Genomic DNA, 20,755 nt, shown 5'->3' on the forward strand with positions numbered 1-20,755 from the left:
CTATCCTACAGAGGTTTCATAAAATATAACACACTGCCTGGCAGCCTGATCTTGGTCAACAATGGCTGTGGAAAGCTGACTGTTCAGCCTAGTAAACATACAATGTAGGCATCCCACAAGAACTGAACAAAAAAGGTTCTGTTTTTGATTTGGACAAGAGGAAAGGAAAATTCAAAATAAGATGTCTTCTTTGTCCAGCCTATTTCTCCTAGACGTAACAATTTAGCATCAATATGAGATTTTGACCATTTTCTCATACTTCTTTCAGCTAATTCAGCTCTTGTCTCAACCCTATTTTTTTTCACTGCACTGATCTTTATTTTTCTGAATTAATCAGCTCTTGAGATAACAGTAAGATCCAAAAGAACGCTTATAAATAAGCCTGCACAATATCAGAAATTTGTCTCAGTGATCAAATTCAAGTCTCAACTCAAATATGAGAACAGCAAAATAACTCCTGCTTTTCTTGTTTTTCTACTGATATTCTCTAACTGGACAGGATCATTTGTTCTTGATTGATTTATTGTTCAGAATTGGTCAGAATTCAGTAATCAAGAAGATGATCTATTTCTGATGAGTAGAAAAGGTTTCAGTCGTAGTCATCTGGACACTGTTTTCAGAATCAAGACGTTTCGGCTCCCATCCGGAAGTCATTCTCAATTGTGAAAAAATTGGACGGGAACTGGAAATTTAAGCTAATCTGAGTTACATAAGCCCTGCCCTCAGGAGGGAATCTGCCTGAGTATCTGTTAATAGCTAGTTTCACCTGAAACTGACCTAATAGTTTCAAGATGGCCCAGTGATCAGTAATCAGGCCTATTGTTCTCTGGCTGCATCTACTTCATCACTGTTAAGTGCCTGATTAGCATGTGATAGGCGTGACCAAGGTGATAATACACTCTGATAGACTTTGGGCAGATTAAATCTCAGACCACCATTTCTGTTCAAAATGGTTTCGAAATGGTGAACTGCACGGTGCTCTGTGCCCCACCTTAATCATGCGTACAGAACCTGGCGAAGAAAAAGCCAGCAGTAGCCAATAATAAATGATAAAAGGTTTTGTGGTTTTGTGCTCCTTAACCATGAACTTAACTTTCACTGAGCTGTTAATATGCTCTGGTGACTGAAGGCATTTCTAGTCTGCGGCTTCAGTTACAGTATCTTGAGATTCCAGGCAGACATCAGTCATTTCAACACCATCTATATTCTGAGTGTTTTTTCTCCCCCTGGTCAACTTGCTTTCCTGTGATGGTCTGACAAAAGTTGTAGTGTCTTGTAGTATTTAATAAGCATTCTTTCCTTTTCTGCATCTATCTTTGTTATTTATTCTTTATTTTATTTCCTTAGAAATGTGTTTAATGACTTGTATTGCATACATTTTGCAAATGCATATGTTTAAGAATTATGTTACTTCTTCTGTTAATGAATCAATGCATCCCTCCATTTTTATTTCTTTTCTGAGCTTACAGATCTTTTTACTGGCCCATTATAGCTCTACCTTACTTGGCTACTCAGTGTACTCAACTTGCATTTTGAGCGCTTCCAGACACTTTGTGTGTAATTAGCTGCTGCTTTAGTAAATCACAAGTTGATGTCATGCTGATTAGGATTCCAAAATTAATTAAAGCATGTAAAACTGTCTCTGAGTGTTTTGGGTGTAAAATCTAGAGCTAAAGCTACATTGTCACAGCAAGTCTTTTCAGAAAACACTGACTATTAAGTTTTTTCTTGCTCTATTTTTATGGCTAATTCTTTCCTGGACCTGCATGAATTGTAATCTGTATTGTATGTTATTCTTTTATTTATTCCCCATGCTTAGAGGGATGAACAGCAATAATATGTGTTAAAGATTTCAGCCCAGCATTGCATCTTTTTAATCAGTGGGATCTTCAAGTCAGTGGGTTATTCATGAAGCAATTTTTGTAAAATCAAATTGGTCACAGTGAGATTTTAAGCTTTGATATTGCAGTTTGTGTATGTTTGTGGGGGGGGTATCCTTTCCTCTTTCATCCAATCCATTCTCCCATTTTCCTCTATATGATGCAAACTGAAGAAAGCAGTTGAGGTCATGTGACCGCTACAACTGTCAGTCACATGGGACCAAATTAATGAAGGACAGAAAAGAGGAGAAGCAGAGGGAGGAAAGGGAGGAAAAGGAAGAGGAGGGTTAAACTATTCTAACTGCAGGATTTATCCAGGAACACTTTGATCCCTCACTTCAGCTCCAAACCTGAGTTGTATGGCAAGTAAGTGGTCTGCAAATAATTTGAATTCACACTCAGGCATCTGGTTTCATCCACAGGGAGTGGAGTCACATATGAGAGAGGATAGAGTGATTGTAACAAAGCACATTTGTCACAAAGTGGTTTACAGAGCAAATAAAACAATAGAGAAGAATCCCGTTGTGAATATTAACACAGCTCCTGTGTTTGTGTGGGCTGGGAAATAGCTGGAGAGGAGGTGAAAAAAGAGCAGAGGACAAGAGGAGAAGAGAGGAGGGGAACAGACAGGAGAGCTGGAGAGAGAAGAGACATCTCTACAAAATGAGGAAAACATGCTCACACATCTTTGTTTCTCAAGCTTGGATTCATTCATCATTTCTGTCCCTTTCCCTTACATTTATTCAAAAAAGTAGTGCACTGGTTAGCACTGTCATCTCACAGCATGAAGTCCTGAGTACAAATCCAAAACTAAAACAGGAATTTCTGTGTTCAGTCTAAAGACATGCAGGTTAGGTTAAAGGTGGGGTATGTGATTCTGGAGAAATCCAATACAATGACAAATACCATGCAAACAACAACACAGCAAGTAATGTAACTAACGTTAGCTAGGTTGTGGGATAGCAAACTGTCCCTACAGTTTCTGCTGCGAAGCTAACAGCCAGAGAGGACGAGACGTTTCCCAGAGCGAGCACAGCAGCTCCAGACAGCAATACACACAACTCTTCTGCCACTATAGCTAACTTCACAACAACAGCATATCTTGGCAAACTAGAAAGTAAACTAAAAGTTTGTGGGCAAGTCATTTAATGTTACCTGAAACACAAATTATGGCTGGAATAGTGTTGTGTGGCTCGGTCTGAGCCACTTTGTTTGTTTCCCTTTTGTTTGAAATATTCTCCCTCCTTCATGTGTCTTGTAGTTTTGCTTCCTGTCTTTGATTGCTTGCCCTTATTGGTTTCACCTGTGTCTCGTTGTGTCTCCTACCTGAGTGTATTTAGTCTGTGTTCTTCCTTTGTTCTGTGTCAGGTCGTCTTTGTACCTGATGTCAAGCTTCCAGGCCTTTGGTCCTTGTGTTTCTTCTTGGACTTAATGCATGTGTTTTGGATTTTGTCTGCTCCCTCTTGGACTCATTTGTCTGTTTGGACTGCTTTCCTGGTTGTTTGCTCTCTGCCTGCCTGACTACCCATGTAAACCTTGTGTTCTCTATTAAATCATTGATCGGCACCTCCTCTGCCTGTTGGTCTGTGTTTGGGTCCTACCCCTACCTACTTGGTTCCCCAGCTTGACACTAAAACACAACACAGCAATGTTCATATTTTGTACAATATGTAAAAGTTTAATTAATTTAAAAAAATGTATATGCATCCAACCAGGCCACATTTTCCCCATACTGTTACATGAAACCATGTTTAAAACCTTAACTAAATATTTTACCTAGAGCTGGGTGATATTATTATTAATTTAAAAAATACAACTACTTAGAGCACTTATCAAAACAAAGTGCTTCAGAGAGAGAGGAAATAAAATACCACAGTGAATGATAAAATACATTTTTATAAAAAATGTTTTGTTGTTTTAAAAAAAAAAACAATAAAAACAGCTCATTTAAGATCAGGATATGATTTCCGTTAAAAATGCGTCTTGAGAAGTCACTGACCTAATTTCTTCAGGCAAGTTGTTCCAGAGCCTCGCGGGCCCTGATGGCAAAATCTCTGTCCCCCTTAGTTTTCATCCTGGACTCGGGAACAGACAGAAGACCCCTGCATGAAGATCTCAAACTACGTGAAGGTTCATAAGGGATTACAAGGTCTAAAATATAATCTGGAGCCAGGCCATGAAGAGCCTTAAAAGTAATCACAAAGATCTTAAAAATCAATCCTAAAACAAACGGGAGCCAATGTAAAGAGGCTAAAACAGGTGTGATGTGATCGTACCTCTTGGTCCTGGTTAAAAGCCGTCTCAAAGTTTTTTGATTAAGACAAGTGAACAGGCTTGTTACAATAATCAAGGCGTGAGGAGATAAAAGCATGTACAACAGTTTCTGCATCACTAAGATTTAAAATAGATTGTATTTTGGATCGTATGGATGAAATCAATCAAAATCAATATTTTTAGCCTCACTACTAGCATGGCTGAAGGGATGGCTGTGTCAGTGAGCCACTTTGATCCATTTTTGGTCCATCATCAGGTCAAACTTTGAATTTGTCCAACTTTGATTTATGATCAAATGCTTGCAAAATGAATGGGATTTGTTCAGCCACAACTGTATTTTGTGGTTAGTGGTAATTTGCTAATGTTAGGATGCTAACACACTAAACTAAAATGATAAACATGGTAAACATTATACCTACTAAAAATCAGTATAATTGTCATTGTGAACATTTTAGGATACTTACATTAGCATTTAGCTCAAAGCTCTTAGACCCCATTAACACTTCATGCATCTTGGGTGGATCGAATAGCTAGCCAGTCTCAAACAATAGTGAGATATTTACGTCTGGACCAAGTGGTGGACCAACTTACTGACCTTGCCATTAGCATGGCTAACAATACAAAATCAAACAAATATGTAACTTGTCATCAAATCCAATTAATTAAAATTGTCTTTTATTTAGTTATTATACAAGCGAAGTGCTGAGTTGTACCTTATTCAGAATATTTCCTTTAATGTACCATTGAGCAAGACATGTTTCCATAAAATGCCTGGTTTTGGTTGTAGTACTGTAGTTCCCAGTCAACAATGACTGCAACGCTACTAACATACAGCAGACTGCATGCTAAGCAATATGTTCCCTGATGAAAATATAGCCAAACACACACACACCTTATCATTGTGTGGCTGTGCCCTCTGACAGTGTTCAACCTGTGTGTGCTGTCACCTCCAGTGTCAGTTACTTAAATATAGAGACAGCGTGAGGTAGCGTAGCGCAGCCTCCTTTGCCCTTGCATTACAAACACACACGTCAAACCCTTTTAGCCTTTGAAAATCATGTTTTCTTCCCTACATGCCAAACAACCCATCCACCCACACAAATGCAACACACACACACACTGACTATAGCTGTAGAAGATAGACTGTCGTTGGTTTCCATTTAACTGTCAAGTGAATTTTATGCAGATTTTATGACCTGCAAAATATAGTGATTGTTTTGATCAGGTGGGTAGAAGTGTATACACACTTCGAGAATGTCTAGGTTATATAACTGTTGTTTCAACAGAATTTAAAATTACTACATTTTGACAAGTAGTATGAACTTGCTTCTGAATTACATATTGTCATTTAAATGCTGTGGAAACAAGTTACATAACCTAGACATCTAAAAATGTGTTATTGGCTTAATAACTTTGTCAAACTTTAACTTCATACCTAAAATGCAGTCAAAAAGGTAACTATCTTAGCAGAGAAGCAGTGGCTGCTATCTCAGTTTTTGACTAATGACATGCAGGTCATTTGGTGTGGTTAAGCTACCTTTTTTAAATTATATTTATAAAAGTGTAGAATAATGTATTATATTGAATTCAATATTAATATTTATAGTAGCTGGACAAACAGAGATAAACCTAATCTCTGAACTGTGGATTAATAATACAAATAAAGTTAAAACCTAATTATATCATGGAATCAAGTAGATGTGTTTTAGATACAGGACGTTTTTCTTCTTTTTTTTCATCTTTCCAACCTTCAGGCCATTTGGTCTCAGCTGGTGGAAAAGTACAACACAACTCAAGCATTCATGCATGAACGCACACAAAAAACACATCCGAACATCACCATTTCCTCCATCCATTATCCTTCACCCCTCCCACCCCCTTTATCTGATTCTCGCTACATCTCTCTCTCTTTCTCCCTATCTTTCTTCCTTACCTGCCCTCAATGTTTCCTTCATGACTTCAGGTGTCATAATTAGTGGTGCCATATGGCATACAGCGCTGTAAATGCAAAGTGTGCGTCAAGCCTGCAAACTCACACGATGCTGATGGATTACGCGCCATATGTTAGCTGACATGGCCTTTTTTCGGTGAGTCTCTGTATATATCTCAGCCTCTGTGTGTGTGTGTGTGTGTGTGTGTGTGTAGGGGGGGTTGTCGTCAGATGGGTGATGCCCTAAACGATTGTCCTGTTTCTTGTCAGTTGATAGCTTAAAAGTGAAACTGTCAGCTCAAGAAACACATCCTTGCCATTTACCGCCATTGTATTGATACCTCGGTTCCAGAAATATCACACCCAAAGGAAAATAGTGTATGTTTGTGTGGGAGCAAATAAGTTATGACCTTACAAAAGTTGATTCGATCTCTGAAATCTTTTTTTCTCTGCCAACACACACATAAATAACTGAATACTAACCACTAAATGAAAATTAAAGTTCAAGTCTCTAAGTACGTTAAGTGAAGAGTCACGCATAGCTTTACTCCACCGAGGGATTTGACTCTCCTGCATTTAGCCATTTAGGCTAAATGTCAAATTTACCACATTGCCCTTCATTACTGCCTCATTTCCCCTCTGCAAAAGTTTCCTCCCAGTGGGCCGAGAAAAGTTCCAGCATCCTGCACACTGTAGACAAGATGAGAAATTGTTGCAGCAATTGTTATTCAGCTTGTGTACAGATGTCAATCAAACACCCTTGCAAGCAGTTGTGGAAAGTACATTTACTTCAAGTACTGTACTTAAGTACAATTTTGAGGTACTTATACTGTACTTGAGTTTTTCCATTTTCTGCTACTTTCTACTTCTACTCTACTACATTTCAGAGGCGAATAATGTATCTTTTTACCACACTTCATTTATTTGACTGCTATAATCACTACTTTACAGATTAAGATTTTACATTAAAAACATATAAACTTACAAAATACAACATAGTTCCCAACATTTATACATTCTGACTCCTTACAAAAAGCAGTGTCTGGTTGGGGCCCCTTGTCACATTTCAGATGTCAATGAGCTGCAAGCAGTGGAATTTTCTCTCTAAACGTCTCAGATGGTTTCATTTAAGCTGCAATAACTGATTTTTCTGGCCACTTGGGGAGCAGCGTTAAGGAGTTGTGAACACAACATTAACATCATCTTTTAAGTTGATATGGTGAACTTGATGGCAAACAGTTGCTTATTTACACACTCAGCATGTCATGTTTGTGACCACCTGGCAAATGTAAGTCCAATATTCACTCTCTTTTAGCTCTTTAGCTGCTAAATGCTCCACTATGTTCACCAGCTAGTCGCTAACTGCATCTGTCTGACGTTTGGTGCTGAGCAGGTATGTACAGTGGGTTGTTCGGGCTTCACAGAAAACAGCTGTCTGCTGCAGCTGGAAACAACGCTATGAGAGCGGTGAGAGTGAACTAACAGTAAAGTTTCAGCCACACAGCTGCACAACAAAGAGCTGAAACTCGTTCTAAAGCTCCGTACAGTCAGTAAAGATTAGAGAAATAAAAATTGTGTAACACAACATTTCTTCTTCCTTTCTACCCCATTTATTATCTCACGACCCCTCAGATTTATCTTGTGACCCTTTGGAGGGGCCCGGGCCCTAGGTTTGAACCCATTGGACTAAACTACCTGTATATAAAATAATTTAACTAGCTCCACCTCAACCACCTACAATATTAAAATGCTACTTATGCATTGATGCTTCAGTAATAATGATCTAATTAATATGTATATGTATTAATGTGACTGTATTAATGTATAATATACATATGTCAATCACCAGGGCTAGTACGTTTACTTTTTATACTTTAAGTACATCTTGCTGATAATACTTCTGTACTTTTACTCAGATCTGAGTACTTCTTCCACCACTGTCTGCAAGAGGTTTTCCATTTGCTTTCTCTCTTCACCACAAAATTCGATCTACTTTTTTGCGATGTCTTCTTTTCCTTCTCCACCTCTTCTCCTTCCTCTCTTGTTCTGTCTTCCTTTGGGCACTTTTTTTGCTGCCACATTCGTTGTTTTTAGACACAGCGTTGACGGCTCCGTTCCCAGCCTGGAACTCGACTGTGGGGTTGGGGGCATGTATGTGTGTGCTGAAGCATGCATTTGTGTCTAGGTGTTTGTCAACACTCGTGGAGTTGTTGACGCACGTCACCGTTAAATCACGTTCTTTTCATTTTGTCACCGTTCCTTCCTTCAAATGGCCTTGTCTCCCCTTGCATCTCGCCATCATATCTCTGAGCCCTTAATGGTTTCACAGCAGTGCATTTTACATCCTCCTGGTATTTTTCTAATTACACTGCTGTCAAACATGGTGACTCAGGATTCAACATACCCTCCTCTTTTCCACTTTGTTCTACGCAAGTCAAGGCGTCACCCGCGTTTTTCCAAACACAATTTGGAGACAGCCTGTCATTCCTCGGTATGAGAACAGGTTCTTTTATGCTAACTGTCAAATCATGAAAATCTTATTGTCCACATTTCCTTGTTTGCAAAAGACAGTAGTGACAGATTAAATGCATTTTGGTCATTGCTATTACATGCAAGAGCTAAGCAGCTGTCTTTTGACATGTGACAGTTGCTAAAAGGATGTTTAGGATGTCTGCAACTATCACCACATTTTGTTTGCAGTGACACATTCTTTTTATATGATGAGTGTTTCTGGTTGCACTCAAGAACCCATAATAGCACCATGTCAGTTTCTTTAAATTTAAGTTTATTGTTTGAAAATTCAAGTTCAAAATAAGGCGGTGTAGTCCCTCATTCGTCCAGGAGTGTTCTATCGTAGAAAGGGTTTCAGTCGTAGTCATCTGGACACTGTTGCTCCCATCTGGAAGTCATTCTCAATTGTGAAAAAAATGGGACGGGAACTAGAAATTTAAGCTACTCTGTGTTACATAAGCCCTGCCCTCAGGAAGGAATATACCTGAGTATCTGTTGATTAGCTAGTTTCACCTGAAACTGACCTAAATGTTTCCATGATGGCCCAGTAATCAGGCCTATTGTTTTCTGGCTGCACCTACCTCATCACTGTTAAGTAAATGATTAGCATATGATTGGCGTGACCAAGGTGTTAATACACTGTGATAGACTTTGGGCAGATTGAATCTCAGACCACCATTTCTGTTCAAAGAGGGGTTTTCTTTTTTCACAAAAATGGCTTCCTTGACGCCCCGTTCAAACCAACTCTTCTCTCTACTTAGAATCTTCACCTCGCTGTCTTCAAATGTGTGGTTTGTAGCTTTTAAATGCAAATGCACGGCGTTCTGTAATCCCGAGTTAGCGTGTCGTCTGTGCTGATAAGGTCTTTTGTGAAGTGGCTGTTTGGTCTCACCTATGTACCGTTCTTTGCAGTTTTCCTCACTGCATTGAATGGAGTAAACTACATTGCTCTGTTTTGTGTGGGCATCTTGTCCTTAGGAAACTAGCTAATCAACAGATACTCAGGTATATTCCTTCCTGAGGGCAGGGTTTATGTAACACAGAGTAGCTTAAATTTCTAGTTCCCGTCCCATTTTTTCACAATTGAGAATGAGAGCCGAAACGTCTTGATTCTGAAAACAGTGTCCAGATGACTACGACTGAAACCCTTTCTACGATACAAGTTCAAAATGAAAAACCTGTTGTCTTAATTTTTATAGGAAACAGGCAAACATTAGTTTCATACGGTACAGACACATTCTCTCCACATCTGCTGGCAGTTACAGTATCTTTTATTTACGACCAGACTTTGACAGGTTGACAGACAGTCACACAATGGAGGTGACCACATGGGAACTGTAAATAGTATTGGAAAGACAGCCAAATCAGTATGACAAAAACTAACTGTGGATGATTATATAGATTAGAAGCAATGTATTTTTCGCTCACTTGTAACACATTGCTCCCATTGGGGAACTATAGGCAGTCTTAGTACATTATATCGACGTGATACGATGCAAACATGACAGGACTTTGTTAGGGCTCCTCAGCTAAAAAAAAAAAAGAAAGTCCTATAAGAATGCTACCATTGCTGTAGCTATAGGCTACAGTGTATAATTAGATAGCTGGCTAGTTTGCTAACTATGCCACTAACTAATAACAGCTTCGAAAGTTTAACCATTAACGTTAACACTACATCTTACCTCATGAGATTTGACATGTTGGTGTGGGTTTTTTTTTTTTATATTTTGAATGATTTTTGTGGTTTTTGCGTTTCATTGAGGAACAAGAAGTAGTATAAAACAATAACTGATTGAACCCTAATAACAAAAGTAACTTCCTTGCACCATACTGTATGAAATTTTTCACCTATGTTGTTGTGAATACCATATTTGAGGGCTGCTGAAATGCTCTCCTTTCGTGAAAACTGTAAATACAGTCCCACTTCAGGGGACAATGTGAGCGAGAAAACATCAGGCCTATATGGAACCAGGCAAACGTATACGTATGATGTGAGGGCCAACTTAAATATTCTGTAAAAGCTTTGCTAAACCATTATTCATCTTTTCTTTTATTACATGCTGGACCCTCTATTTTGTCTTTGTCTTTCTTACTATTCATAGATGTTAGTTTCCTAATTAGGTATGTGGCAAAGATCTGCAGTGTGTGCATGTGCAAGTGTTGCCTCCCAGTCAGACATCAGTCACATGCCCTTGCCCAGGGTCGGCTGTTAATTGTGAATCTTAATCAGTTTTTGGAAAACATACTCAAACACAAAAATGCACTAACAACACACACCCTCAGGTTCATGGCTGCAGCAGCGGCTTGCATGTGAGTGTGACTGAAATACCTGCACTGCGGTGGCATTCAGGTTGTTGGGCAGCGAGAGCAACATGGGGCCTGAGGTACACATTACATCTGTCACTCTCTCTCCCTCACACAGACACACCTTTGACACTCCCGCCATTTTGCTGTCTCTGGAGTGTCACCTTATCAGATTGTGCAATGCACTGAGGGCTTCATTAAATTCTAATGCTGTCTGTCTCTCTCTCCCCCTTCTCCTTCTCACCTGCTTTACTATGTCACTCGTTGCACTCCTCTCCTGTCTCTCTCTCTCCCTATCAGTCTTTTCTTTCCCTCTCTATGTTTCTCTCCTCTTGCTCTTCTCCCTCTGTCTGTCTGTGTAACTGCTTTTCTTCTCTACATTTTCTGTAACTCACCCTGATATAATGCAGCCATACTGGAAGTCCAGACAGTGCTTTCTAAACATACAATGTGGCCCTCTCAACAGAGGTCAAGAGACTTTCAAGAAAATTTTCTCCGGAGTTGGTGGAGACCTGAACAGATATAAAAGGAGAGTGAATATTGAACAAAATTTGTCGTCAGGCGCCAGAAATATGACCATGAGCCAAATGAACGCTTTTTTCCTTTAGTCTGCTGGATGTATAAATAAGCAAACTGTTTGCCAACATGTTCACCTCAACAACTACATAAGGTGATAACATGTCACTGTTGTGTTAACAGGTTGTTCTGCTGCCCCCAAATGGCCAAAAAATAAAGTAATGCAGCTTTAAGTTAAATGTGGTATTATTTTAGGGGGGAAATGAAAGAGTCTAGAGATGCCTGGTCCTGCTTTAAAGCAGAATTTAAAATTGCAAGGACTGTAGTAACTAATGGTGATACCGTCTGTGGTTGTTTTGGTTTTTTCCAATTTATTATGGAAGCAAAGACTAATGACAACTTGGTGAGTGTTGTGTTCATCCAGTCAGGTGGAGGAAGGGTTCACACTGACGTAAAAAAAAAAAGAGAAAGGACCGTCAATCATCTATTATCCCAGCTGAAATTACCTTTGTCTAAAGCAAATACCTATTGAGGGTTGCAAGAACTAAAATCTAATATTTTTCAATTTTCTTTCTCTCTCCCTCAGTGTCACTCTCTCCCTCCTGCTCTCTATTACAACTGAAGTCATTTTACAATAAAGCTACACCAGACATTATTATACACCAAGGGCTCCATTAAACTCATACTGCAAACTAAACTGAACAGCCTCACTCTAATAGGCCACTGTATAGCTCCAAAACAAGTTCTCTCCCACATCATACACTCTCCACCACATGGCAATAAAGGAAATTGAATGACCTTAAAGCTGCAATGTGTGAATTTAGGGTGATGACAAAAAATCCAACACAGTTTGGAGCAAAAGGCTGATTGCTGTGTAGCCGCGGGTTTCAATGCAGTTTGGGGTTCTGGTGTTTTTTGGAAAAAATGTAGTTATTTTAAATAAAAGATTTTATATCATCATTTCAGAATGGTGGGGATTTAATCACTTTTATGCTGTTGTCATGCTGGTTTTTATGACAGTTTCTCAGCACAGCTGTCGCAGTTATAAGGATGACACAACTGCTACATGCAGACGGCAAACTGGTGACAACTTCATGGCCTGTAATCTGCTGTGAATCGTTCATTGCTGTTGTCATTCCAATAAAAATGTGATGCAGCAAAGTATTATAAAGCTACAATGTTATCCTGCACCTTTACCTTCACTGCAAATATAACAGAATTACATTGTGGAACAAAAGCTACTGCAGTGGAGAATGAACCAAAAGAGGTACCTTACATGGGTATAGTATGACAAATTCATAATGTATAATATGGTACAGCATGTTATAATATTACAGAAAGTAATATGACACAGGGAGTAAATAATTGTTCAATAAAAACGTAACACATTAACATTAATGCAATCAATTCAGCTAATTAAAATGGATATACACTGTTCATATCTGGCTTCACTGCTTAATGAAATGCTACAAATATGTAATACAATAAAAAAAAAATAGATAATTTATGCTTACTTTCTAGTTATTTACAAGGCTATCAATGCCATCTTGCAATTTTGCATGAATGCTCCCAAGTCAGAATAACGTGAAGTTTTCCCATTCTACTGATATGGTATGAAAACAGAGCAAAGGCCTGGTCACACCTAAAAGTGGCACAGCCAAGTTCATCTGGGCAAAATAGGTGGTGCTAAAAGCTAGGAAATTTAGTGACTACTTGCTGGGGTTGTAGGTGAACTAATGAAGCTCATGAGCTAACCACCAACATGCTAAATCAACTGGGAAACATGCTAGCACTAGTCAGTCACAATGACTCCCCAACCTAGCTCACTAAGGTAGCTAACCGGACAACAATATTATTTATGTAATATTTCTGCCATCAACTCCTGTCTCATAATTGTAGACAAACCATACCTCCTTTGGGGAGCAGTTTACACTCAGCAGAACAGATTTATATAAAAGTGGAAAGTGCAACACAGCTACAACAACAGGCTATGATAGCTTCCTCAATTTTGGACTCAGTGGATCTTCATTACCTCAGAAGTCAGCACTATCAAGATGGCTTGCTATTGGAAAACAGTGCAAATGTGTGTTAAAGTAAGTTTAACTCAATGTGATTTACTTGGCCTTCGCAGATCACAGTGTTTCCATTGGCATGAATTTCTTTCTTTCCGACATGTAGCTGTTTTCAGTACCGGTGTGACCTGGCCTTTAGCTCTCAGAATCTACCTGAATTGCACCAGCTGATGTCCATCATCTTGATTACTCCCCAGCTGCTCCCTGTTGCTCCACATTTTTAAAGCTCTGGGCCTGCAAGAGGAGGACGCCTGGAGGGAGAGGCAGAAGACAGCATCTTCAGCCACATCTTTTCATCAAGTTTCCTTGCTGTCTTAACTGTGAGCTTGTCAGCCAGAAAAACGAAAGTTTCCCAGTCCTCTCATGCTGTACTGTGCCAACATCCTGCCTTAGCCCACCAGTTTCCTGATTCATTTCTCACTCACAGCCTGCCAGTCTGTTGTCTACAACCAGTCTGTATTCATCTGTCCCCATCCATTACTCTTCGGTCTTTGCTCAACAAGCTCATTCTGGTCTCCTGTGCATCCTACTCAGGTGCCTGCTGACCTTCTCCATTTACCTCCAATCCCTCCACTCCACTAAGTGGCTCTCAAATAAAGTTTCCTTTAACTTTTCACCTGCCTCAGTCTCTTTGGGTCTGCTTTCAGGTCCAATCTGAAACCCTTGTCAATATGGAACTTAGTCGGCCTCTCTGAAACTCTGTTAGCTAACTGAAAAGTTAGTTTTCAAAGATATGTCAAAGAGCTGATTGCCAAACCACTTGAATAGCTGAGAGATGCTGCTAATTGACATTCAACCTACTTTTGTAACAGTTCCTCTAGCCCCCAAAATGAACCTTTTACTCTTACCTCTGCAGTTTCTATAACTGTACCTATATTCTTTTCATTAGTAACAATTTCAGTCATGAAAAGCACTCACAACATTTAACTTGGTGAACTCATCTACTCCACACTAGTTATCCGGATATAGATATGGTTATGCTTTTGAATTCTGCTGAAAATTGTTGTTGCAATCTACCACATTACAGTGCAGAGCTCTTAAGTGCCAAATAGCTTTCCCATTATAGCATAATAGGACAGAAGCTGTTATCCTCTTCGCACAAAATAGTTTCCTGTTTGTCTCTTTCTCCCTGTGCTATCTGTATCAGTGGGTTAGTTGGCAGATGGAAGAGATGAGTATGTCCCAGGAGATTTACAATGTGAGCTTAATCTTCATTTACTCACACTCTGAAGTTTACACATTCATCTACACAAAGTGCCCTTTAAGACATGAACACTGGATTTTAGCTTACTATCTTTGCAAAATACCTAGTACTAAATACAGTATTAAAGTGGAATTTGCACCTGAATGTAGTTTGTTAATAGCATTTGCTTATAAATCAGGAACATTTGAGGCTGTAAGAATAGGGCTTTGCTAAAACTGCAGCATAACACTGCAAACATTCTTACAGAGTTTAGCTGTATATTGAAACACAGTGTACAAGAACTTGAAATGTATGTGAGGATCTGTTGAAGTTGTGCTGTGGACATGCAAAGACATAATGTCGCTATGTGGGTCCTTTATGTCATCTTTTCAGGAACTAAGAGAAGCACCCATGTTTCCTTGGATTGCCAGATGTTTTTCAAGTTTGAAAGGGTTTTAGAGAGCCTCGAGTTGCAAACTTACTTTACTTACAGTAAAACATGAAAATGACCATAATTGAGTTGTCAAGTTTTTTTTCTCAGTGTAACTTATTTCTGTCACAGACAGCATGGGCTTAAACACATTTCACCTAAAGCTAGAAAACAAAAACATCATTGCTGTGTCACAATTGCACACTACATACTAAAAACACATGGAACGTTTTCTGGATAAAGGTTTACAAATGCTAATTGAATCATCCAGGTTATTGTTAAAACTAGCTGATTACTGCTTTTAGTCCTTTCTTATCCAATGAGTGCCAATTGTTTCCACTGTTACATTTCTTTCTGCAGTGCTGCTAGCTAAACAGAGATTAACAGATCCTCTGGACTCCAGCGAAATATTCAACTATTGTTCAAATTGAACAAGGACATTTGTTTGATTTATCTCTTTTATTGATCTTGATTAAATATTATGTTCATTTCTGGGGCTGTCAAAATGACTGCTAGATTAAATCAAATCAGCGATAAGATCACAAGTGTATTTTTTAAATTAGGTTTGAAAGGGAAAAATGATCTGAGCAATATTTATTGTGCTGGCTGTTATTTACCCCCTTCCAAACACATTTCTGTTTTCGAAATTTATTATGAAAAAGAGGGGTTGGAATGAAGTCCTTGTAACAGTAACAAGTGCTTTTAAAGGCTTAATATTATATAGATATTTGAGATATTTGTGATTTGAAATATTGATGTTTCCATAACATTACATGCAAGATTTTCATCACTGCATTGAGTCGGAACATGATTAGGCACTGTATACATAACAGTGCTGGTCTAGTCAAACAGTGTTAAAATGGAGGGTATCAAAGTGCCGAGTCCAGTCCCAGCTGCTGCTTCTCATCTGTACTACTTAAAAAAGGGTTTAAGAATAATTATCACCGAGTGTGTGGACCTACATTTTTGGTGTGTGTATCCTCTGAGTGCTTGTGTGAGTGCTTTGAGTCTGATTTGCTCTCCTCTCAAGACTGCATGAAGAGGGTGAATGTTTTGGATAATGTTGCACTCCAAGGCTCTGCTGGTAATTACCTTCCTGAAACCAGCTAAATAGGTTCGCTGCTGACTGCAGTCTTTTTCTTATAGTTCGTTTAAAATGGCGAAATACTTCATGATGGAAGGAGCAAAGGGGCATACAAAAGTTAACTCAATACTGCATTTCAAAACTGCTTCTAGGCAATGTCTTCTCTTCTTATATATACTCCTCTTGCATTTAGCTACACTGCCTGATTTGGTCATAGTGCCCCAAATTCCAAAAGCCCACTATTGGTGTTTTTGAAACCCTGCAAGGAAAGTGGGGGATTTGGGGAGCCATAACAAAATCACTCAGTGTTTCCTTGTAGTAGTAGTGATCTTAACCTATACTTTAATGTTTTTAGCCATGCTACCAGTATGCCTCAAGGGATGGCAAAGTGGTGGGCAGACCGACCACTTTGATCCAGATTTAAATATCTCAACAACTACTGGATGAATTCCAATGGAATTTAGTGCAGACTTAATGGTCCCCAGAGGATAAATCCTACTGACTTTGGTGATTCTCTGTCTATTCCTCAGGCACTACCAGCGGGTCAAAGTTTTCACTTATCCAGTGAAATATCGCAACATGTACAGGATGGACTGGCACAGACATTCATGGTCCCCAGAGGATGAATCCTACTAACTTTTGTTGTCCCCTGATTTTGCCTCTAGTGCCACCATGAGGTTGACGTTTGTGGTTTGGAGTAAAAGGTCCCCACAACCATTGGAAAGATTGCTTATGAAAATTGATAGACATTCATGTTCCCTGAAGGATGAATTGTAATATCTTTTTGTGATACTCTGACTTTTCATTTGTCCAATACTTTGGTTTATGACCAAAACCCGCAAAACAAATTACATTCCAATCAGCCTCAGTTGCACTTAGCAAATGTTATCATGCTAACATGTTAAAATTTGATGGACATGTAAACATTATACCTGCTAAACATCAGCATTGTCATTTTGAGCATTTTAGCATGCTGATGTCAACATTTAGCTCAAAGCACCTCTGTGCCCAGCTGCAGCCTCACAGAGCCACTAGCATTGCATTGTTACAGATTGTGTGTATGACGGTAAGAGAAACTCAGCATGCACTTTTAAGCAGTGTTGGATGTGTGGGGATACATCCCACTTTCAAGACTTGATTTACATTATTCTTTCGATGACAGCTATGTTTGTCTGTTTCTATTTGATTTTCTAACAACCCTCTTTTTTCTCTGAGATTGACTTCATTGCTGAGGATTTAGACATCAAAACACGTGGATCCAACTGAGGCCTAATTAGGACAAATTATTAGTGGTATACCTGTTAAGCTATAAGGAGATGGTCAAGTCCTTTTTGATTAAACTGATTGATTTTTTAAGACCTAATATATCTAAAAGTAGTCCTGAGCTTTTTACCAATTTAATCAAAAGGTATTAAGATAATCAAAGGTTACTTTCCCAGAATACAGTATTAGAGACTGTTTCACATGACTAACTTTTAAGACAAACACCAGAAGTGATTCCATCATTCATCTCTTGGAACAAGTGACTCAATTTTACCACCACAGATTTTAATGAATGAATTTATTTGATGATTAAAAAAACACAACATTGTACTGCAGCCATTACATACATTAAAAATCACAGAGGATGAAAACACAATAAAGCCCTAAGGCTTATTTCCATTGCGGTCCTCTAATATCACACTTAAAGATTTATAAAAAAAAAACAAATTAAAAAAAAAACAACCAGACAGCAAGAGAAGACAATACAATCAACAAATAAACAGAAATAGCAGGCTGTGGGGTAAATATGACAGCATGCTCATCTTCTCTTGGTTATAAAAAATTAATTAAAGCTGAATATGGTACTTCGTAACCATTTCTTTAAGGCCAGTTCAACTTTATGCTCCAGCTTTATTACATTCATGTCACTGCAACCTCATCCTTTCAGTCAGTCCATTTTATCTGTTAACAGTTATCATTGAAACACAGTCATTGCATACTGTCAGGTTTTTAGCCACACTAGCAGCGTGGCTGTAGGGATGGCAATGTCTATCAGTCCACCACTTTAGTCCAGACTGAAATATCTAAACTACTGGATGAATAGTCATAAAATTGTGTACAGATTGTCGTATGTACGATCTTTCGAACCCACAAATGCAGAACACACTAGCAGTCTTTTACAACCAATTCACACTTTATTTAGAATGTTAGCGGGAAGGGGTGTAATTGTTCACACGAAGCCGTCAAACTTGATAACCCCGGGGAAGTAGCGGCGTGGAGACTGAGGCAGCGGGCACCCATCGGACTTGGTTTAGACGCTGCGTGGGTCTGGACAGGCAGACTGGTCCATGAGGCAGGGTGGAGGTGGTACCGTGCAGACCTGGCAGTGGGGTAGAGCTGGTTGTGGTGTATGGAGACTGACCGTCAGCGGAACCAAGATCATGGAGCAGCTAATATGCAAAGGGTCTGGCTCCGTGGTGGAGTAGTTGGAGACAGGCAGGCAGGCTGACAGGAATCCAGACAAAGACAGGAAATGTGATCATCGGCACAGGATAATCTTTTAGGCAGAAAAAAAAAAACCCACACTAGCAAAGCGTACTTAACTTCCTAAGTCTGCGGCATCTTGACATAGTGGTCATGCAATGTACAGGGACAATCTGGCATTGGTGTTGTGGGAGAGCCTGGTATTTAAGCTGTGGAGACTGATGAATGATTGGAGACAGGTGTGCCGGTGATCAGCAGCAGGTGGGAAACCACGGAGCCAGACCAGGAGACATACACACACACACACACACACACATCCAGAGACTAGTCATGGACATACAAGACACACCAGGGTAGGAGAGAACAACAGAGAACACAGGGCTGCGGAGGATAAGGTGGCTGACTACCACACAGATATTCATGGTTTTTGGTCTTCAGTGAAATGTCTCGAGAACTACTGGATAGACTACCATGAAATTTGGTACAGATATTTATGCTCCCCTCATTAATTGTAATAACTTTGGTGATCTCCAAAGTGAAGTATTTATCTAGCGCAGGTCAAATCTTTCATTATTATCACCAAATACCAGCAAAACTAATGCTATCCTATCAGCCTCAGCTGTACTTTGTGTTTAGTGCTAATTAGAACATTTTAGCATGCTAACATGCTAAACTAAGATGTGAACATGGTAAACATTATATCTGCTTAACATTTGCATGTTAGCATAGTCATAGTGAGCATGTTAGCTTGCTAACATTAACATGTAGCTCAAAGCACCTCTGTGCCAAAGTACAGCCTCACAGAGCAGCTAGCATGGCTGTAGACTCTTAGTCTTGTTTAAATATCACAGATGACAATATGTGAATGCTGCCTAAAGGCCCTTTCAGATGCAACGCGACAACGGCACCACTGTGCTCTGAAACCCATTATTTCCAATAGCTTTTGGTTGCGTTAAGCGTGCCAAAGTTCAACTAGACTGAACTTTGGGCGGAAAGTGCGCTGAACCCAGCGGAGAGCAAGGTGCAAATTGTGCTGTCTGAAAGGGCCTTAATGTTACTTGCCCTATCCACCAAGGTTTAATTCAACCAACCAGCACCAGCAGCCAGCACCAAGTCTATGTGCAACTTTAGTTCTTACCAAATAGATTTTACTTACTGTGATTTAGCCCTGACTTCACTTCATCTCTCCCCTTTCCTTTCTCAAATGCCATCCCCTCCATCATTATTCAGAGCTTGTGATGGTCAGCTTAGCCATGCAGTCAGAGTGACAACTTGCTTAACCCTCCAGAAAATAACACTGTGATACTTGGAACGCTCAAACAACTAATACCTTATAGACAGTCAAGTCCAAATAAAGTCAAGAGTCGCCCAGGACAAAAGAATTTGATGCTGCCGATAAAGAGAATACTTGGCACGGATGCATGTCAAGGATGGATTGAATTCTTTCCTTTTTAAGGGCTACTCTGACTGAAAATGGTCCGGGATATGAGACACAGGGGATGCTGTTGTTGTCATGGATCCACATGGATATTACTTATCAGTGTTAGTGTTTATGCATCCTTGTGTTCGTATGTGTGTGTCTGCCTGATGTGTTGTCATCTCCCTGTTGGCTTGCAGTAATGGAATTAGCTGGAGTTCCCAGTCACCTTTTGGTTGGAGGCGGAAGATATATTGCCTCAGAGAGACAGAGAGGACATGAGCCAGTGACTTTCTGGAAATGCTTTTTTTAGATGACACTTCACATGTTCACAAAACACACACTTGCACTATCTTTAGATCATAAACACATGCTCCCACAGTCCTGAAATAGGCCTGAAACTGTTTTCTTTCATTGTTTGGAAAACCATTTTTGGTGATGTTGGTATATTTGTCCTCCAGCAACAGCCTATATGTCAGAGAGAAGGCGTAAATATTTAATTCAGGCCTCAGTGTTCATAATTTTTCTGTATAAAGAGTGGAAGTAGAATAGAGATGATGATTGATTTTTTAAGTTCACACAGTTCAATGACTACCTGACACTATTAGTGTGAGAACAGCTTCATACCTGCAAAAACTTACTCATAAAGTAGAAATTCTCAGACATTACTGAATTTTGATATTTTATT

This window comes from Siniperca chuatsi, linkage group LG22, assembly GCF_020085105.1.
Source record: "Siniperca chuatsi isolate FFG_IHB_CAS linkage group LG22, ASM2008510v1, whole genome shotgun sequence".
In the NCBI taxonomy this organism is placed as follows: domain Eukaryota; kingdom Metazoa; phylum Chordata; class Actinopteri; order Centrarchiformes; family Sinipercidae; genus Siniperca; species Siniperca chuatsi.